General features: G+C 35.2%; 1 protein-coding gene across 4 annotated transcripts in view; it reads left to right on the top strand.

Moving 5' to 3' along the window:
- DACH1 (dachshund family transcription factor 1) overlaps window positions 1–18385 on the top strand; it is a 351627-nt gene that overhangs the window by 215547 nt on the left and 117695 nt on the right. The window lies entirely within an intron of this gene.

Genomic DNA, 18385 nt, shown 5'->3' with positions numbered 1-18385 from the left:
CAAAGAGGTTTGTACTCAAAGGGATTTTTTTTTCTATAGCCTGCCTTCTCAGGCCTGTTAAATGATGAAACATTGTGGTTTTATTAGACAATAATAACAGAAACAAGGTTTCTTTAATAAGAATTTCAAATAATCATATAATGTTATCATTTAGAGAAGCATTTTATTTTGAAAAACATTATTGGAATAATATTGAGATAAACAATTTTAGCCATATTCCAGTGCCTGTCCTGGCACTGGTGGTATTGATTATTATATGTGCATTGAGAAGTTATTATATTAAGAACATTGCATTTGCTTGAAGTATGAAATCCACTGTAAAAAAATAGCTTAACGAACATTGCAGTCCAATTTACACTTTAAAGTTACAAGTTAAAAGTTTCCATTTCATTTTTCTTATAGACGTTTTGTACTTACATTCCTCCTCTACAGTGGCAGAAAATGTATAACTTATGAAATAAACCCTGTAATTTAGTTTTATTTTTTTATTTGTGTATTTTTATGTGTACTTTAAATGTTTGGTAGCAAAGATACATCTGTATAACATACATAGCAGTAACATGAAATAACATGAAATCAGTAGCCACAGATTTTAGTAACTGGTATGAATAAGGAAGTTTACTTTTATCAGGTGACCACGAACAATCCAGTCTGCACTCTCCACCTAAGTGTTATTTAGACTTTAATAGACTAAGATCTTGGCGTCCCCTGGGAGGAAAGAAAGTATAAATACTCGCATAACAAATGGAGTCCTTGAACTTTTATACATCTGCGTGCATTGGTACATGCCAAACATAACATACTCCAGCTTATTCACCTTCAGGCTTCTGCAGAGGCTATTAACTTGTATAATCTGCAGAGGATACATATGGAAAGCCTTTCCTTATCCAGCTCCCAGACTAGCTCTACACGAGTCTCGGCTTTGGTGGAGAAAAGCGTGGTGGTAGCGGTACCTCGTGAGCTTGGCTCTTTCTGGGTGTGACAGAGGAGCACAGTGAGCCACAAAGATATGCCCTTTCTGCATCCCATGAAGCAAATCTGTCCCTGTGCATGCTCCACACACATAGTGTGGGTAAGGGCAGAAAATAAATTCAGTAAGGTCTTTATTTCTTCTGTCAAGAGAATAGGAGAAACCTGTCAACCCCCCCAAACAGCAGTGGCATGTTTGTATGCTATGTGCAGATTCTGGGATATGAGGAGAACTGTTGCAAGCCATTTGCCTGAAAAAAAAGTATTTTGACACTCGTGTGCTTGTTATCTGCTTTTTTAAGGTTTAGAACAAAGCTTCACAACAATGTTAGATGAACCCAGGGTAAATGTCCAGCTGCAACCCAAAAACCTGCATTCCCTGGCAGGGCTGGAAGTGTGGTCGTGCCTGGGGAGATGTCCCTCAGATAGTAATGCTCACTCAGTCACAGGGATGTCCACCTAATTTGGGATATTGCATCACACTACTGCAAGAAAAAGAAATTTTTCTTTAATCTAAACTGCTAAAATCATAATGTGTTTGTAGCAGACATTTTTAAGAAGTATAAGGGATATCAGGATTGGTGATACAATTGCAAGAGTTGACAACACTGTATGTGTTGTGGCTAAACAGTTAGTTTTAGCTACCTCTAGATAGTAAACACTTTAACATATCTAAACATATTTAGATATTAAACACCCCTTATTCATAAATACAGAAATTTATGAGGAATTGATTTTTGTGAAGTGTCAGCTACATCAGCTGGCACTTGTACCTTTTGTGCAAGTCACACTGTAAACTGAAATGTGAAGTACATATGGGTAGGAAATCCTTTTCCTGTGGATTGTCCAATCAGTCTTGCATTGTTTGAAATTACCATCACCACATACTTACCATATGTCATTCATATAGGAAGATTGTGCAACTTGGAAGAAGCAGCTTTAAACCTTTATTTTCTGTTGGTTACTTTAATCTGTCTGCTACTTTCTTTTTGCAGTATAATACCAAAGTGACTCATGAGTCTTCTGCAAGTTAAGGGCATGTGGATATTATCAGGAACAAATGATAATGTATAATAAGTTTGGTTTTATGTAAGTACTGTTTTAAATTAATTAAGGCTAGGAAAAAGAGGACATGAATTACCTTTAGTAGTATCTGCAAATGTAACCCATTCTGCAGTTTCTGTGTGTAGCAGGCATCTGTGTTTAGAGACTAAATGGTGAATGGGACTCTGACTATCAAAAAACAGTTGCTGGGATGGAAGTCATGATCAATCTCTGTATTTATAATTTTGTATTTTATCAGTGCCTTCAATCTTTGCCATAGCATAGCTATGTGCAATAAGAAATGTCTTTGCACTTCGATTTAATTTTAAAGTAATTGCATCTAGAAGATGCTTGATGCTAAAAAAGTATCATATAATCCATGTAATTATAGTTTCTGCCTGTTCATTTATTAGCTACGTTTACAAGCAAGAAGTAGGTTTATATGTTTTCAAAACATATGCTTGGTAAGCACTAAATCTAAGACTTATAAAAACATTATCAATATGTTCTAATTAATATTTGCTCTTTTCCTTAAGCTATTATGAGGATACTTAATGCATAGCCTAAAATTAGAGTTGACAATTGCAAATACAACCCAACCAACATAGTAATAAAATCAATACTTACATTTCCCTTGGGGCCACTATTTACTGTTTGCTGTGCCATTTCCTTAATGGAATGGCAGTTATGTTTGCAGAAACCTTGTAACTACGATTTTTGTATTTTAACTAAAAGCAGCTTTCCTAAAGTAGAATGATTAAAAAAGAATCTGGAGTTGCTTTCAGAAAATTGCTGTAAACATTTTGCAGCCAGTTTTAACAAAGACTAGTAAATGTCACTGAATTCTAAAATGAATTATTTATAATGTTTAAAGTCCTTTCAGTTGTATTGCAATAGACATTTGCCTTAATCTTGAAATACTTCCCTGATTTGTTTTTACTTTCATTTACTCAGTTCAAATTATTCTTAATCACTGAAAGCTCATTCCTGTGTGGAGGTCTGCAGTGTTCTCAAAGTGTACAAGGGAGCCTGGCAGTTTATTTGACTTAGCAAATTAAAATAATGGAGGAAAAATATGATCTTTGAGATGAGTCATTGCAGCTGCTGCACAGATCTAATTCTAGTGTTTCGACTTGGTTCTTCTTTCACTGAAGTCTGCCATTCTCTGTCAGGGCAGCAGCGTTTCTGTGCCTTGCAGTGTAACTGTATAGTACAGAAAGCATGGCATAGTTGACATTTATAGTGCACACAAGCGTCCTGTGTGTTTGCATGTTCAGTAGAATATTTCTCTAATTATCTCTGACAAGAGGGATGAGCATCTGAAAGAAAATCTGTGAGTCATCATGGCTTAATAATTCGTTCCTTGTGGGGCTCTGCTGACCATGCCGTGCTCTTGGCAGAGCTGAAGTTTCGGGTAACAGGCTCTGTCGTACAACATGGCCACTTGCTTGGGCTCAACTCTCAGGGACCTACTATTAACTCTAATTGTAATCTAATTATTACCTTTGATCATCTGACCTCATACCAAACTTCTGCTTTCACTCCCATTTTGCAGCTATTATTTTGAATAGTATTCATATGACTGGATCATTCGTAGTCTGTATCAGTGTCTGATTTTAGTCACTCCATGTGAAATGTCACCATTTCAGGATCTGCTTGCATTTCACTTGTTAGTGATATGGGGAAATTAAAAAATGTGAAATGCAAAAGAGATTTTGAAATATGGTAATTTGAAAGCATTGAAATTAGTAATGTTTTATAGTGATGCAAAAAGTATACACATATAGAAAATGTGTATTATATATCTAATAAATCCATAAATATATCAGACAAGATAGAAACCAAAATATGCTGAATTGAACTGTAAAAATACCAGAACAAAATGGAAGTTCAGGATTAGGTATTTTGGTCTAGTTCTGAATATTTTTGCAACTTTTAAGTTGCAAATGTCATTTAAATAGCAGTGTTCCTTATAACTTTTCTGTTAGGATGCGTTTGAAAAGTATGTTGAAATTTGTCTTTTAAACATATATGTAAGAATTATGCAAGTTTTTATACATAGTACAGTTTAGGCATAGACTGTGTCATCAGTACTCACTGTTATAATTTGTAAAATTTTTATCTAAAATTTTTAACAAAAATATCTGAGGATCTGCTCTCAGGCCATTATTCATTGTTCTGGGTTTCAACAGCAACAACAATTCAGCTTCCACGGAGAACAAGTCAGGATAGAAAAAGAAATATCTTCCAGTATTCAAATATTTTCTTTTGGTTTTAATACTTCTAAGCTTTGGAGGGAGGAATTAAATTTTGCCATTAAGATGACCCTAGAATACCTAGTTCTTATCACTTGAAAATCCATCTGAGTCTGACTGAGATAGAAACTTCTACAATTGTGTTTCAAATGCCTATTGGACTTGTTTAGAAACATGCTACTCTCCTGCAGCTGCACTGGTGTGGCCCAGGCACACAGGTCTGGGAAACCTGCTCTCCAGCAGTTTTGCAGAAAAGAACATTATTTTGGAACATTTAACTCCTGTTGCCTAAATGATATTGGCATTTTCAACACTTGATGCCTGTTACCACAGAAGAAAGTGTTGCTGTTTGTTCTTTGGATTTGGCAGATGCAGTTCCCTGCCCTTTACTAATACAGTGCTTTATGGCATCATTTGAGGATACTATTTCTGGGCAAAATCACTAGATTGCCCAGAAAAGGTTTCTAAGAGCAAACTGGCTTCCACCATACCAGTGAAAAACTTCACGTGGGTCTGATGGAACCTAGATTAATCCCATCATCAAAAAACAAACGCCCCCCACATACTTCAAAGTTTGTCCCAGTATGATTTAATTCTTTGAGGCTCAGCATTTGTTTATGCAAACCTGCAGTATTTAGTGGCATCAGCAAACTTTGTTTCATTAATATTTAGCCAAAGCAATTGTGTGCACAGAATCCTAGACCCATTCAAGGAAACATATTTTGAAACAGGATATTGAAAATAAAGTCCATAGGACAACAAAAGTCAGCTTACATGCTGATGTCAGCATTTGTGTGTGGTGATAAAGCCAAGCTCTTTCCATGATAAAGATAAATTCATATCCAAATCTTTAATAAAAAAACAAAACTGATGTTAGCTATTCCCATTAAAGTCAGAAGCGTCTTTGTAACACTTCCCAGAGACTCAATTGTTAGGAACAAAAGTTATGTCCTGTTAAGAAAAAAAAATTAATCACTCAAGTTATTACATAGGGTGTACTGTGTATTCCGGGTTCAAGCTTTATACTGAAGCCTTTGAAGAGGCTGCCCATACTTAGCAAATGTTGTAATTGATACAGAATCACTGCTATACAACAGCTGCAATAACAAGGTGCTGCTGCCTTTACTTTAATCTACCTCTCTTTCTGCCAGTTTATTATGTTTTGAATTTATTCTTTTGTAGATCTGTGAGCTATCTTTCTTATGGAAATTAATCTTTTTAAAAGATTTGTACTCTCATTTTCAAACACTAATACATTCATTCAAGTATCCCATTATTCAGAACCAGCTGGCTTTTTATCTAGTGATATTTACTTCAAAAAGCCAAGTTAAATGGTATCATAGATTAATTCTCAGGGCACAGGAAAGCTTTTTTAGAGAAAAAGAGATTTGGTAATTACTTAGAATATCGCAATAAAATCACAGAACATGTCAAAAATGCGTTATATAATCTGTCATAATACGAAGCTTCAAAAAAAGTTAATTCACTGAATTGAATCTAATATGTAGCATCAGTATATGATTTTTAAGTGAAACATTAAGTAAGGATAAAACTTTGCTGTGATTTATAATAAGCTATGTCATGATTTTTAGTTATGTATTTTTTCTTTAGAGAAACACTGAAACTTCAAAAAGGGCATTATCCACTGAAATTTCTTACATAAATCAAACTGGAAATAAGACACATTTTACAATTCAATTTAAGATCCCACAGAGACAATAATGTTGCAAGCTGTGCATTTTGCAGAGTAATATAGTAATGTCTAGTTTGCATTTTTGAAAAACCAAATTAATCACACTGTATTGAATATGTTGAAGCAAACCTAAAATTCATCTATTATTAAAAAACTTGTGCAACAAACACAAACTATATTTTATACATAAAGGACAAACTCATTTATTCATTAGGTTAAAACACTTGGAGTTTGCATTTTGTAGCTACTAAAGAAGTGACATTTGCTATCTGTTCTCTTTTTTAAATTTTTCAAAGCATTGTGTTCAGACTAATCTGCTTGAAAAATTGTACTAATACTGTAACACAGTGCCAATCCTGAACACGGCGTAGAAATCCCTCTGGAAACTAAGGGTAGTCTCGATATTTAAATTTCCTTTTCTTGTGAATCATTTTACAGAACAAATATTCAGTTATCATATATCTGATATTTAAGTAACACATTTTATCCCTTGAAAGATTAACCACAAAATAATAAACTTTTTAGCCAGTTTTTAGCATTTGTACATCCTTTGAGCTAACATGCCTAGCCACTACTTTGAATTAGGACTTGTATCTTTGCACTCAGCTGTGCTCAGACTGGTACATCAAAGCAACCAGAATGAAATTTTGGCCTTTATCAAGTGTCACTGACTTCAATGGAAACAGGATTGCAGGCTTAATCTTTTAAAGGGAAGCATCTTTTAAAATTATTTGTAGATCTTCTCCTGTTTTAGAATATAACTGTGGAATTATGTATTCTGTGTCTTGTGGAGCATATAAATTCTGCATGCAGAATTTGTATGCCAAGTGTCAGGTGCTTTTACTTGTAATTCTGTTTCTAGGAACACAGCTCTAACTTCTTATGGCCTCTAGGCCAAATTTGAATTCTAGGATTTGATTTCTGGCATAATTGTTATCTGCTAGCAGTCTGTCTGTGGATTCATGTCTTGATGATTTAAAAATGAGAAATGCAGCTTTTAATTTTTTTATTGGAAATTTATATTGTCTGTACACTAGAGAGATTGTTTGGAAAAACAAAGACTTCTGAAAAAATCTTCACTTCCATTTTAAAGGAACAAAAATCTTAATTCAGAATAAAAAACTTATTGGAATTTGAAAAAAGAGTTTGCATAATTTTTTCCTGAAGCATTTGAAAAACTTTAGGCCCTTGTCCAATATTTCAGTTCAAGTTCTGAGCCTAAATAGTTTTTAATACAAAATTAACACGTTTGTTTGTTTGTTTTTGTTTCTTTGTTTTAGTTAAGCTGCATAAAATCATTGCTAGATCCAGTAGTAGAAAAATTTCAAGCAATTTTCAGTTTCTTGGCCACCACAGTGGAATCCAGACCTCCAGCTGAGGTGTATTTGTTTTGGGAAATTTAGGATGAGTGGTAACCTACAAATAGCTGATACAACCCCCCAAGCATGGCAAGGGGGTGGAACTACATAATCTTTAAGGTCCCTTCCAACCCAAATCATTCAATGATTTTTTCATTCTATACCGAGTTGATCTATGTGAATTGCTAATGTATCATTATGTTTGCAAGGCTTAAGCCTGAGGGACTTAACACACAGAAACATCTTTATCCCTTGGGTGAGCAGAGGACTGAACACAGGTTGCTGAGAAGGCATCTAGCCCACCTTGTTATTACATAACAGCCATCAGTTATACACGGCTCAAACTTGTTCAGAGGGCATGAGACTTGGGTGCAGAGGTCACCTTTCTCAAAAGTGTACCCACAGTTCTGACCTGGAGAACATTGTCACTAATTGAGTCAAGGCAGGGTGAAGAAAAAGTACTTTTTGGCTACCTATTGTCTCTCCTGCCGTGTAACTCCTCTCATCTCTGATCAGATGATTATTGATCACGAAGAAAGATTGAAGGAGCTAGGAAACATAGCAAGATGTGTGTTTATGTCTTTCTCTGACCATTGAAGGAGTGCAACATTCTGATTTTTACTAAATGAGATCTGGATGTAAATACCTTGCTAGGAATTTTGTCTAAGACGCAGTTAAAGATATTGTTTAAAGTACACTTAAAATGTGTGTGCATTCTTCACAAATCAGTTTGATATAAGATACAGGGATGACTACGATGAATAAAATTCATGGGGACTTGGTAAAGTGCAGAGAACTAAATCTTGGTATAATAGCTTAGGGGAACTTCCTTGTCCTAGAACTATTATAGAAAAAAAAAAAAAGAGGCGACTGTAAAGCCAATATTGAATAAATTATATACATGCTATCATTTAATGACAATAGACAATTTTTTGTCAAACACTGACTTGACACCTTTGTCTCTTCCACATTAGGTGAAAATTTTTGCTGGTTATAGGTAACAGTGATCTTCTGAAGTAAATAAATATTTTATGTTAAATAACTTTAAGATAGTGGTTTCTATTAATTTTAAAAATGAAACAAAACCACCAAAATTAATTAGAAAGTAATAACACCCTTCCTCCCTTCCCCCAGTCACAAAAGTCCAAGGAAATATTTGAGAAATTTGCTGTTTAAGATGTATCACTTTCACATTCCTACCTTCTTAATCCAATTTCATACTTTTAGCTGCCTTGTGTGTAGATTTTACCTTTGATCATTTTTGTAAGTCTTCAGTCAGAAAAACCAGCAGTTCTGAATAGAGTAGGGTATTAGTACATAAATAGAGAATGGTGATAGACTAAATCTCACAGAGAAAATTATCCTTTTTGCGTAAACAAAACCAATTGTGAGAAGCAATTAAAATAAATATTCAATTATGTGTTGATCTTTCTCACTGAGGGAAATTCCTTGTAACCTGTTGTCTGTGTATATGTATTTGTTTCTTTCAGTATTTTAATACTTGAGCCCTTTGGGGCCAGGAGTGTCTACCTGCTCTAGTTGTCTCATATTATTACTACTGTTATTACTAGTCATACTAGTTGTAACTTTTCCATTGTCATCCTGAGAAAACAATAAATCAAGTGCAGAAGCAATTTTATCAGTCCTGAAACAAGACTCAGGATCCATAAACTCTTAGGTAAGATTTCCTCCTTTAAGTAATGAAATGGTCATCTGTCTTGGGACATGGAACCATAGGAAAAAACCTAAAGGCTTAAGTGTACTGCAGCACAATGAAGTGCTGAGTAACAGCTGAGATGTGATAATGATTCTCACTCCACGCCTAACGCAAGATAACGTGTGAGTTATTCTTGATCGAAGGAAGCACATTGTGATTTTGTTTGCTAGTCTGGACATACTAGATTTTGAGCTGATGGATGAATATGCTCCATTTACAAATTCAAGCATGTGAAAAGAAGATAGTTTTAGTAAAATTCTAATTCACAATTTGTTGTACCATTTATACATTTACACATTTGTTTGTGTGTGTGTGCTTGTGACATAAAGGTAGAGATGTGCACAGATACATACATGTGTATTCCAATAACATTGAAGTAGTGAAGTTGTGCACCTAAAAGCTAGAAAAAGGTATTTTCTAATGATAATAATAGTAATAATAATCATTATCGTCATCACTGGATTTCTTTGAGACCTGAGCCTATTACATGATGAAAATTTACATAAGGAATATATAAGACTTAAAAATTAGGGGCTCTATCAGAATGGTCATGAGAAGCTGAATCAAAGCTGTGCAGGCAACTCAAAAGTAAGACAATTCCTCAAAAAGCTTTAAGTTAACACCTGCTTCCCAAAGGAGGGTGAAATGGCTCTGTGACCCTCAGAGCCTGTGCGACCTTCTGGCTTTTCTGCAGCAGTTTTCTAGTGTGGGAGAGACACAGCATCGATTCGGAAACCTCTGTGTCCAGCCCCACGCTGCTCATCAAGCCAGTATCTGGGCAAACACAAGTCTCCTTTTCCCTGAATGGGAAGCAGAAGCATGTGCTCTGGAGAGTGCCTGAGACTTGCTGCAGCTGGTGGGGTTTCGTGCAGCCAACTTGCGTGTGTGTTCCCAGAGAGCATAGGGATGTAATTGCTGTGAGACCTTGCGATCAACTTTGCTTAAGACTGGATATTAATCTGTTGATTAATAAGGACTGATTTTTGATAATTTAGCCTTTCTTCCTAAGAAAATGACTAAAAAAAATTCAGTGAGAAAAAAATCTGACGTTCAAGAAGGCATTCTTTGCGCAACCTTTTAGAGCCAACGTACTGTTATGAGTTTGTGCAGCATTTGTGCTGGAAATCTAAATATTCCCCTTCAATTCAGCAATTTTCTAAAGAAGTCATCAATAAACTTGATTTGCTGTAATATGTCAACCTCCCTGCTTTGCATTTTCATCCCTGGTCCATCTTCTTTGGAATAGATTGAACATGATTTTACCAAGGCCTTCTCACTTTTAATTTTGCTTTCAATTTTAATTTTTGCTTTCAAGACCAATATATCTTGCTTCTTTTATTTTTTCAAATTGAAAAATATGAAAAAATAAGAGATAAAATACACAGCTGAAACAGGTGGGTCAAAATGTGGACTAGCTAACAATTATGTCTATCTACTAGAAGACATTAGGAAGCTTGGCATTCTCACTTTTTGCATTTTGTCTATGCAATTAATTTTTGTGCTTCAGTGTATTTACTGAGGATTTTCTATTATTTGTTTTTCTTTAGTTTATAGTTTATACAGGTCTGCCAGCTGTACTTAGATGTCCTGAAAATCTGCAGGAGTTTTCTTCTTGAGATAAAGAGGCAGTAATTAGGTTATTAGTTTTTCTAAACTTTTTGAGATTTTTTTTTAAAGAGAAAGAAAAGGGGGATGACAAGTTACTGAATACATACATGGTATAATGCTTTGGTTTACTTTTCTTGTTTCTGAGCACTGCTGATATAGAATTAGAGGCTGTGAAACTCAGACTAGAGGTAATAAGGATCAAAAGGCACGGTCCACACCAACTGAGATATTGCCTGTGTCAGACCAGTGTAAATACTGATCACAAAATCCCATCCAAATCCATATTTTCAGGAAAGATTAGTCACTTACTCATAGGCATGAATCACTCAGAACCTTAAACTTGTGTCTTTCACCTTGGACAAGTCTCTGGACCTGTCTGTTTTAGTTTCCACTGTACTAAAAAGGAAGCCCATCATTCTGTTAAACTGATTATATACACCAACAGATTGAATGAGGATAGCTTCTTTCTTTATAAACTGAAGTAACAGGATCTTACACTAAAAAAACTTAAACCCATATTTTTCAGAAAATGTTCTAAACGTGTTCCTATAGACTACTCAGCCAGGCATATTCACTCTTATCTGTTTCTTAAGCATACAGAAAATATTAATATCCACAATTACATGCAATGACTACATATAGTAATATGTTAGTTATCTATTGAACAGGCAATTTTTGTACAGAAGCACCTACCACTGTAATCCAGATGTTTGCAAAATGCTTTGTGATTCTCATTGTGTTGAGAAAGAAGGTGGTTTTTGGTTGACTTCTGATGACACATTAGTCTTTATATTTTAAAAACTTTGCCTTAAGGGACTAGCTGTACTTCCAGCTTTCTGGTCTGAAGTTGACTTATTTAACCAGGTGTACCTGACAGGAAAATGGGGTCCAGTTTTTATTGTCCTGAACACAGTGAATACAACACATCTGACTTTTTGTTTCTTGATGATGTCACACATTTATTTTTGCATATCTAAAATCGCACTGTTATCTTTTAAGATCATATAGCCATAAAATAAACTGGTTTTTATCTATAAAATTAGCTCAAGTTAGGTATTAGTAAGAGGAGACAAATGGAAAATCTATTTTTAGGTAAATGTCACACGGCCTGTAACTGAGTTGCTGAGCTTTCAGTTGTCTTGGACAGTTTCATTATTCATTAAATTGAATTTTAAAAAGCTTTTCCTGTGTTAATCTTTTTTGGTGAAATAATGAAGGATTAGTATAAAATATCTATATTCTGTGAGATTCATTGTAACTGTAAAAAAATTCTTTCACTTATTAACTTATATAAATTCAGTATTTCCTGATTAATGATTAAGCCTATACTCTGGTATTCAGCATTTAGAATTCAATCTTATTTCCTGGAATTAACAGTTTCTACTACAGTTTTTATTATCAGAACATAAATATGGGAAAAGTAAAGTGGGTACAAATTTGGCTTATGGTGCAAAGTGCAGTTGTAATTTCTTTGCCATTGCCACAAAACAAGCATGCAATAAAATTAGAACAGTGAATGAAGCAGTCTACATGATTGAGGCTGCTAACTGTTTTTCAGATTGCTACTTTTGTCAGCAAAGAATAAACAGTATGTAATTCCAAAGGTTCTTTTGGCTTTTCCTTTGTATATTTCTGCAGGAAAATGTTTATCAAAGGACAGGGGTTTTTCATGTGTGTGTGGTTTTTTCTTTAATTTGCTACTGCACCTGTATATAATCTGTCATGATAATAGCAGCACTACAAATACCAAACCCATCAGCCTACTATTTTAGAGAAAATTATGAACACTTTTAATTAGGAGCCCACATTGCTCATAGCCTATTCAAGAGCATAAGCATGATTTTATAGCAAAAATCTCCCAAAACAATGCAAAACTTTGTGAGGGGGTAAAAAAGAAAAGAAAAATCATTATGTAAAGCCAAATACAAAGGGTTACAGAGAAGATTTGGGAAATTATTTTTCCATGTTGTAGTACTTTCTCTCCTGATCACTTTGTGCTCCCAGAAGAGGTAGAAATCCAAGTATCAAAAATATTAGACAGATCGTGTTTGCAAATGGCAAAGGTTTTTTTTTCCCCTTTAATTATGTAACAGTAACATAGAGACCTCATAAAAATGCCTTTATCTGGAGGCATGTGTCTTTTATACAGTCTCACAGCACTCATATATTGCAGATAAATTGTACATCTGATTTTAGAAAACTGAATTATATAGAAATCAAATCACAAATTTATAACAATTCAAAGACTAAAGCAGCAGCACTTGATTTGGGCAGTTTACAAATTGGTTTCCTCACTGTCAGGAGGCTAAGATTACCAATTTTTAGCACACTGATTATGCATATTTTCCAGTGGACATAAATAGCCCAGATCGTGAATAGTCCACTTCAGAAAAATGAGCCAACACAGCTGATACTGATGCTTTGTTTGGTAATTGTTGCTGAGATACAAATTGTTTCAGCAAACACAGAAGATAACAGAAAGATTATGAGACTAAAAGGAGATCAGTAGCACACCAAAAAAAAAAAAACTGGTTTGAGTTGTTAGTGGGAAGTCAGACTCTTTTGTGTTTTTGCTATGTGATACTGCTTGTGTATATAATGATACCTGAAACTATTCCTGAGCCAGTGCCGGGGCTCACTTGCCTAGAGATATGCTTGAATTGTTCTATATAATTCCATAAAATATCAAGTTTTCCACATGAAAGGAAGGGGAAGACCCAAGGGTCTGGCAGATAGCCTAATTTTAATTTCTAAAAACCACCTATAATCAGACAAAGTTTGGCTTGGTTGCCTAGGCATAGATATATGCTGCTGCCTGAGATACCCTCGAGCATCCTGCCTGATCTACACCTCCAGCTAGCCTTGGGGTCTCCCGCAGGTGCTGTGTGGTACTCACCAACCCTACAAGACATGATTCAAATTCAGCTTAGGCCATCTCAGGGGCTGTGTGTTCAGGCCATTGAACTGAGTCTGGGAGAAGGGTCACTGTAGTCTTTGGAAGCACCAGGTGCAGATTCAGCTGACCAAAGATAGGCCTGTCTCCCACAGAGTGAGCTCAGCCGCTCTCCAGAACCTTTTGGCTGGATCCCTGTTGACTATCACAGGACCTAAACTGTTCAGCTCACATTGTGGAAACAGAAATTTAAGCAGAATCCTAATGGGGTCAGAATGAAAAAAGGAAAAGGAGTCTGCAAATAAGAGGAATGATTATAAAAATGAACCTGGTACGTTTAGATCAGCGTTTGTTTGTGAGGCTGACATTGTACACTAGTTTTCTGCTTCATTTTCTTTTTCTTGGCTGCATTACCTTCTAGTCCAGAATTGTTTCAATTTATTATTACCATCCTTAGCTACCTAATTGTGCTACTAATGAATACAAATAATCCAGGCATCAGGCTTTTACAGACCCACTTCAGTGTACAAATAATGGTTTGTTGTGTAACTGCTGATTATGGGAGAAGGTAACTCACATTATGGAAAATATGTGCTGAAATATTGGTGATGAGGAAAGCAATGGATTCTGTACTATGCCTTTTAAATTGTGAAAAAATATTGTCATTCTTGTTCCATCGAGTTGTCCATCATGAGAAGATGTGGGATTATCTGAGCCTGGATTTAAGCACCTGTACTTACATTTGGAACTTCATTTCAATTTTTTGAGTGCCTGTATTAGCACTATCACGTATGAAATATGTAGTTGGCTACCAAATTGCCTATTCAAGTACATATGTATGGGGTTTGAGCACTCAGCATTAAGCATTTGCATTTGAAAATTGGATCCCTTGTGCTTGAAAGCCTTGAAAATGGTACTCTATGGTCAGCCTAGTGCAGCGTCAATTGAAATGCTGTTTGAATGCAATGTAGAGCTTCCAATTGCTGCTTCAGAAAGTGTTATGCTGAATCTGGAATACTTTGCATAATTTAATTAATTATGCCACTAAAAACTGATTTTCTCTCAATTTAAAGCAAACAGCTTTTATGAGGGTGAACTGCAGCACCCAGGGATATCAGGTGTCCAAGCTTTTAATCCTATTACAAAGACTTGACAACCACTGATGGAAACTGGAAAAACATAAGCCTCCAGCAGGGCAACAAGTGAAGAGGAAGAAGGCAACAGATTTTTAATACTCTTTGAAACCACTGTATGCATTAAATCAAAACCAAATGTAAAAAGTGACAGAACTGGTAGCTTGCACTTTGTTGTGCAGACAGTGAATAGTGTCTAAAGAATAACACTTGTTTTGCTTTGACATTAATGAAAGTAACTGTTTCCTCTAAGAGGAAAAGTGCTCTGTTTAACTAGCATAAGAAAAATGCAGTGAATGGCCAAGACTTTTTGTATCTGTGTCTGTTCACTTAAAGTGTTCAGGAGCTCAACAGTCACAAGTTTGAAAGGGGTTTTTAATGTTATGGATTGAATTCTATAGAGTCTATAAATAATTTTTCATATAAGCAGATCTTAACAGATGATTTCAGACTACAAGTATTAAGGACACTGTCACTAAATGCTAGTCTTGATACTGTGGCTTTCTGAAACTTGTCTTCTCTCTTCCAAATTATTATTGGGTTCAATATCATGCTAAAACAGCAGACACTGTAATTTTGAAGCAGAAAAGAGTACTGATTTAGAAAAGCTCTAATTTCTGAGCCACATAAGCAGAGCCATAATTGGCAAACTATAAATGACCTTGCAAAATTCTGTGACCAGGTTAGGAAGGGTCACAGAAGAATTGACTCCATCTCCATATCGAACATCAGCATGAAATTAACTGCACTGTAGAAGATCTTGCTGATAAAAATAATGAAAATATCTCATTACTGGCAATTCAGCAGCTGTATAAAATGCAAACATCTTCCTTATAATGCTAAAAAATATTCATATAATTACTAATATATATTTATGTGTTATTTGTATTCATATATATATATAAGAGATGTTACACCTGGCTCAAAGGGGAAACAGGAATTAGTAGGGCTCATTGAAAGAGATTTAACCTAGATTTAAAGGGGGAAAGGGATAAAATCAAGCTCATTAGAGATGTCTGGAAGAGGCACAGTAGTGTTTGAAGGACAGTGTTTCAGCAAGGTACTTTGCTCTACCATCTCAATGGAGGTAGAGGATGGAGAGCCATGTGGTGGCAAAGACTGCAAAGTGGTTTATTGATGTGTTAGAAGTCACAGAAGAACCTAAGAATAGTCATGTAGGAATTACCTTTCTCCCCCAAGAAGGTGGTGGGAGCAATGGGCCAGCTGAGATGCTTCTAGAGCAACGCCCACAGCATGGCCACCACACAGGAAGGGCTGGAAGCCATTGTGCAGCAGGAACACTGTGGCAGAGTGGCCAGCGCGGGGACATGGTGGGATGACTTCCACAAGTGGAGTGCTGCAATGGATTGCTGTAAACTCTTCAGAAGGGATAGCAAAACAGGAAGGTGGGGTAGGCCTGAATGTTAAGGAGCAAAATATGTACACTGCAGTGGTAAAAAGCAGAAAATTAGAGAATATAAAATTAAAAGGAAAAGAAATATTTTTCCAGATAAGATTTAGCTGCTTTATGATGTATTTAAATGTGTGTTGAGGCTTTTTGAGAGTGTCTTAGTTCTCAAAATATAAGAAAACATGTTCACTTGTCCGAGGTCATGAGATTTGAATGAGGATTTACCATCTCAAGTATGTTCACTGCATAAAGGTTATGAAAATTTCTTGTAAAATAATAAAAGTATCTAATATAATTGATTCTTTTCATTGTTTCATAAAATTGCTTTGTTTGATTGCAGGAGACTTTGGACTGAATTTTCATTACCTACTTCTGAACAATTTACACTGGGATTGAGACAGTACTGAGCTAATGAGTTAGAATTTATATTGAGCCTTAACTGTCTTCCTGAAGTAACTAGGGAAAGAAAATCATGGCAATAATGGAGTATTTTTCATTATAAACTATGTTGTACAGCTTTTACAATCAGGTTTTTAATAGATCTAGAGAAATTAAATTGGAATTCTACCAACTTCTGTGCTTTTGTCATCCAATGAAAACGATGTTAAAATATGTCAAAACTAATAGGCTTATCCCCTTTCTACTGAAGTAAGGAGGAGGTGGTGTTGTTCCTGTTGTTTTTCAGGCTCTGCTGTTCATTAAAGTGTAGGATGTACATAGAAAAACATTCAGAAATATGTACTTTGCTATAATCCATAATGCTAAATAGAAACTGAGCATAGATCGAATAAATCTTGACGTATATCATCCTAAAGTCCCTATCAAGACATGCTCCCATGAAAAGAGTAGACATTTTCAAAGTCAGGAGGTTGAAATTGTGCTCTACATAAAAAAGGAAGCAATCATATATTGCTGATGGATATATTAATACTGCTGAGAATGCATGCATATATCCATATTTATTAATATATTCAAACATTGTTTATTGATTGCGTATGGTAAATAAACTCATACAGTGAGTGTATAGATTACTGTGTATGCATAAACACACGTACACTCAATCTCAGCATTATATGTAAGTACACACCAAGAATAATACAGTTTGTCAGGTTGGAAGATCTTAACCTTTTCATTGCACATAAATATACGAATTTATAATGAGATATTAATTATTATTGTCCTTTATACAGACTGTATCATATTGTCCTTTAATTGTATCGTATTTAATTCAATGGTTATTTTTTATGAGGAAGTCTGCAATAGTGAAAAAGGGTGCTTCTCAAAGAAATGAATGATTTCTCATCTCAATACTTGTTTGTCCCCATTCTTCTTTGCTGTTAGTCTGTTCCACTACCAGAAGACTGCAAGAATCAATGTAATCCCTAACATTTATATTAATAGTATGAAATAAAAATTTAATATACAAAATAGAATCATCAGTCAAGCATATATACATGCATGTTGGTGCCCTCAATAAATTAATTTTTTAATTACTCCAAAGAATGTTTATTTATTCACAAATACAGGACACGATATAGCTGTAGTTTAAATTTTAATTGGCATAACAGGCCATATTTTTGTTAGACATTTTGCAGGCAAAAACATTCTCTCACATATTAAAAAGTGCCATATATAGTTTTATTTTCTAAGTGCTTCCTCTTAATTTAAAAAAGTTATTCTTTTTCAGAGGGTGGGAAAAAATCCTAACCCTCTGAAAAAAAATTACTTCCCCAACTCACTTACTAAAAAGAAAATAAAAAACAAATTTCCACCAATTTCCAACTGCAAAAAAGGTTAGAATGCTGGCCTTGCTTCCAAATTCAGAAATTGAAAATTTGGAGCCTTCATTCATCCAAATAATATATATTCATTCCCCACAGGCAGCAGTGATGGTTCTTGGGATAAAGAAAAACTTCAGTCTCCCCCCACCCAAGGATCACAGGCCTCTGTTAACCACCCCAACTTGCCTGGACAGCATAATGTTCCAGTTAGCCATCCTCTCAACCCTCTTCAACAGAACCACCTTCTGCCAAATGGTACGGGTTGACATCTTTCAGCACTAACATCAGCAGTTTTCTAGTTCCTGTCTCTTTTTTTTGGTGTTTATAAATAGGCAATGAAAAAATCAAGGATGTGCGGAATTCTGGACTACTTCCCTTAGAGTATTAAGCAGGGGAAGTGGAGACAATAAAGAACAAATACATATGCAATAAAATTGATACTTAAAATAACTGCTAACTTGTGCATCAGTGGCATAATGAAGCACTGCTAAGGCACCTTACAGCAGATATCAAAAACTATAAT

The sequence above is a fragment of the Melozone crissalis genome, unplaced genomic scaffold (genome assembly GCF_028551555.1).
Source record: "Melozone crissalis strain CALT ecotype California unplaced genomic scaffold, PUWL_Pcris_2 ptg000013l_1, whole genome shotgun sequence".
Classification (NCBI taxonomy): Eukaryota; Metazoa; Chordata; class Aves; order Passeriformes; family Passerellidae; genus Melozone; species Melozone crissalis.
The sequence above is the reverse complement of the archived record's forward strand: the minus strand, read 5'-3'. Positions and strand labels throughout refer to the sequence as shown.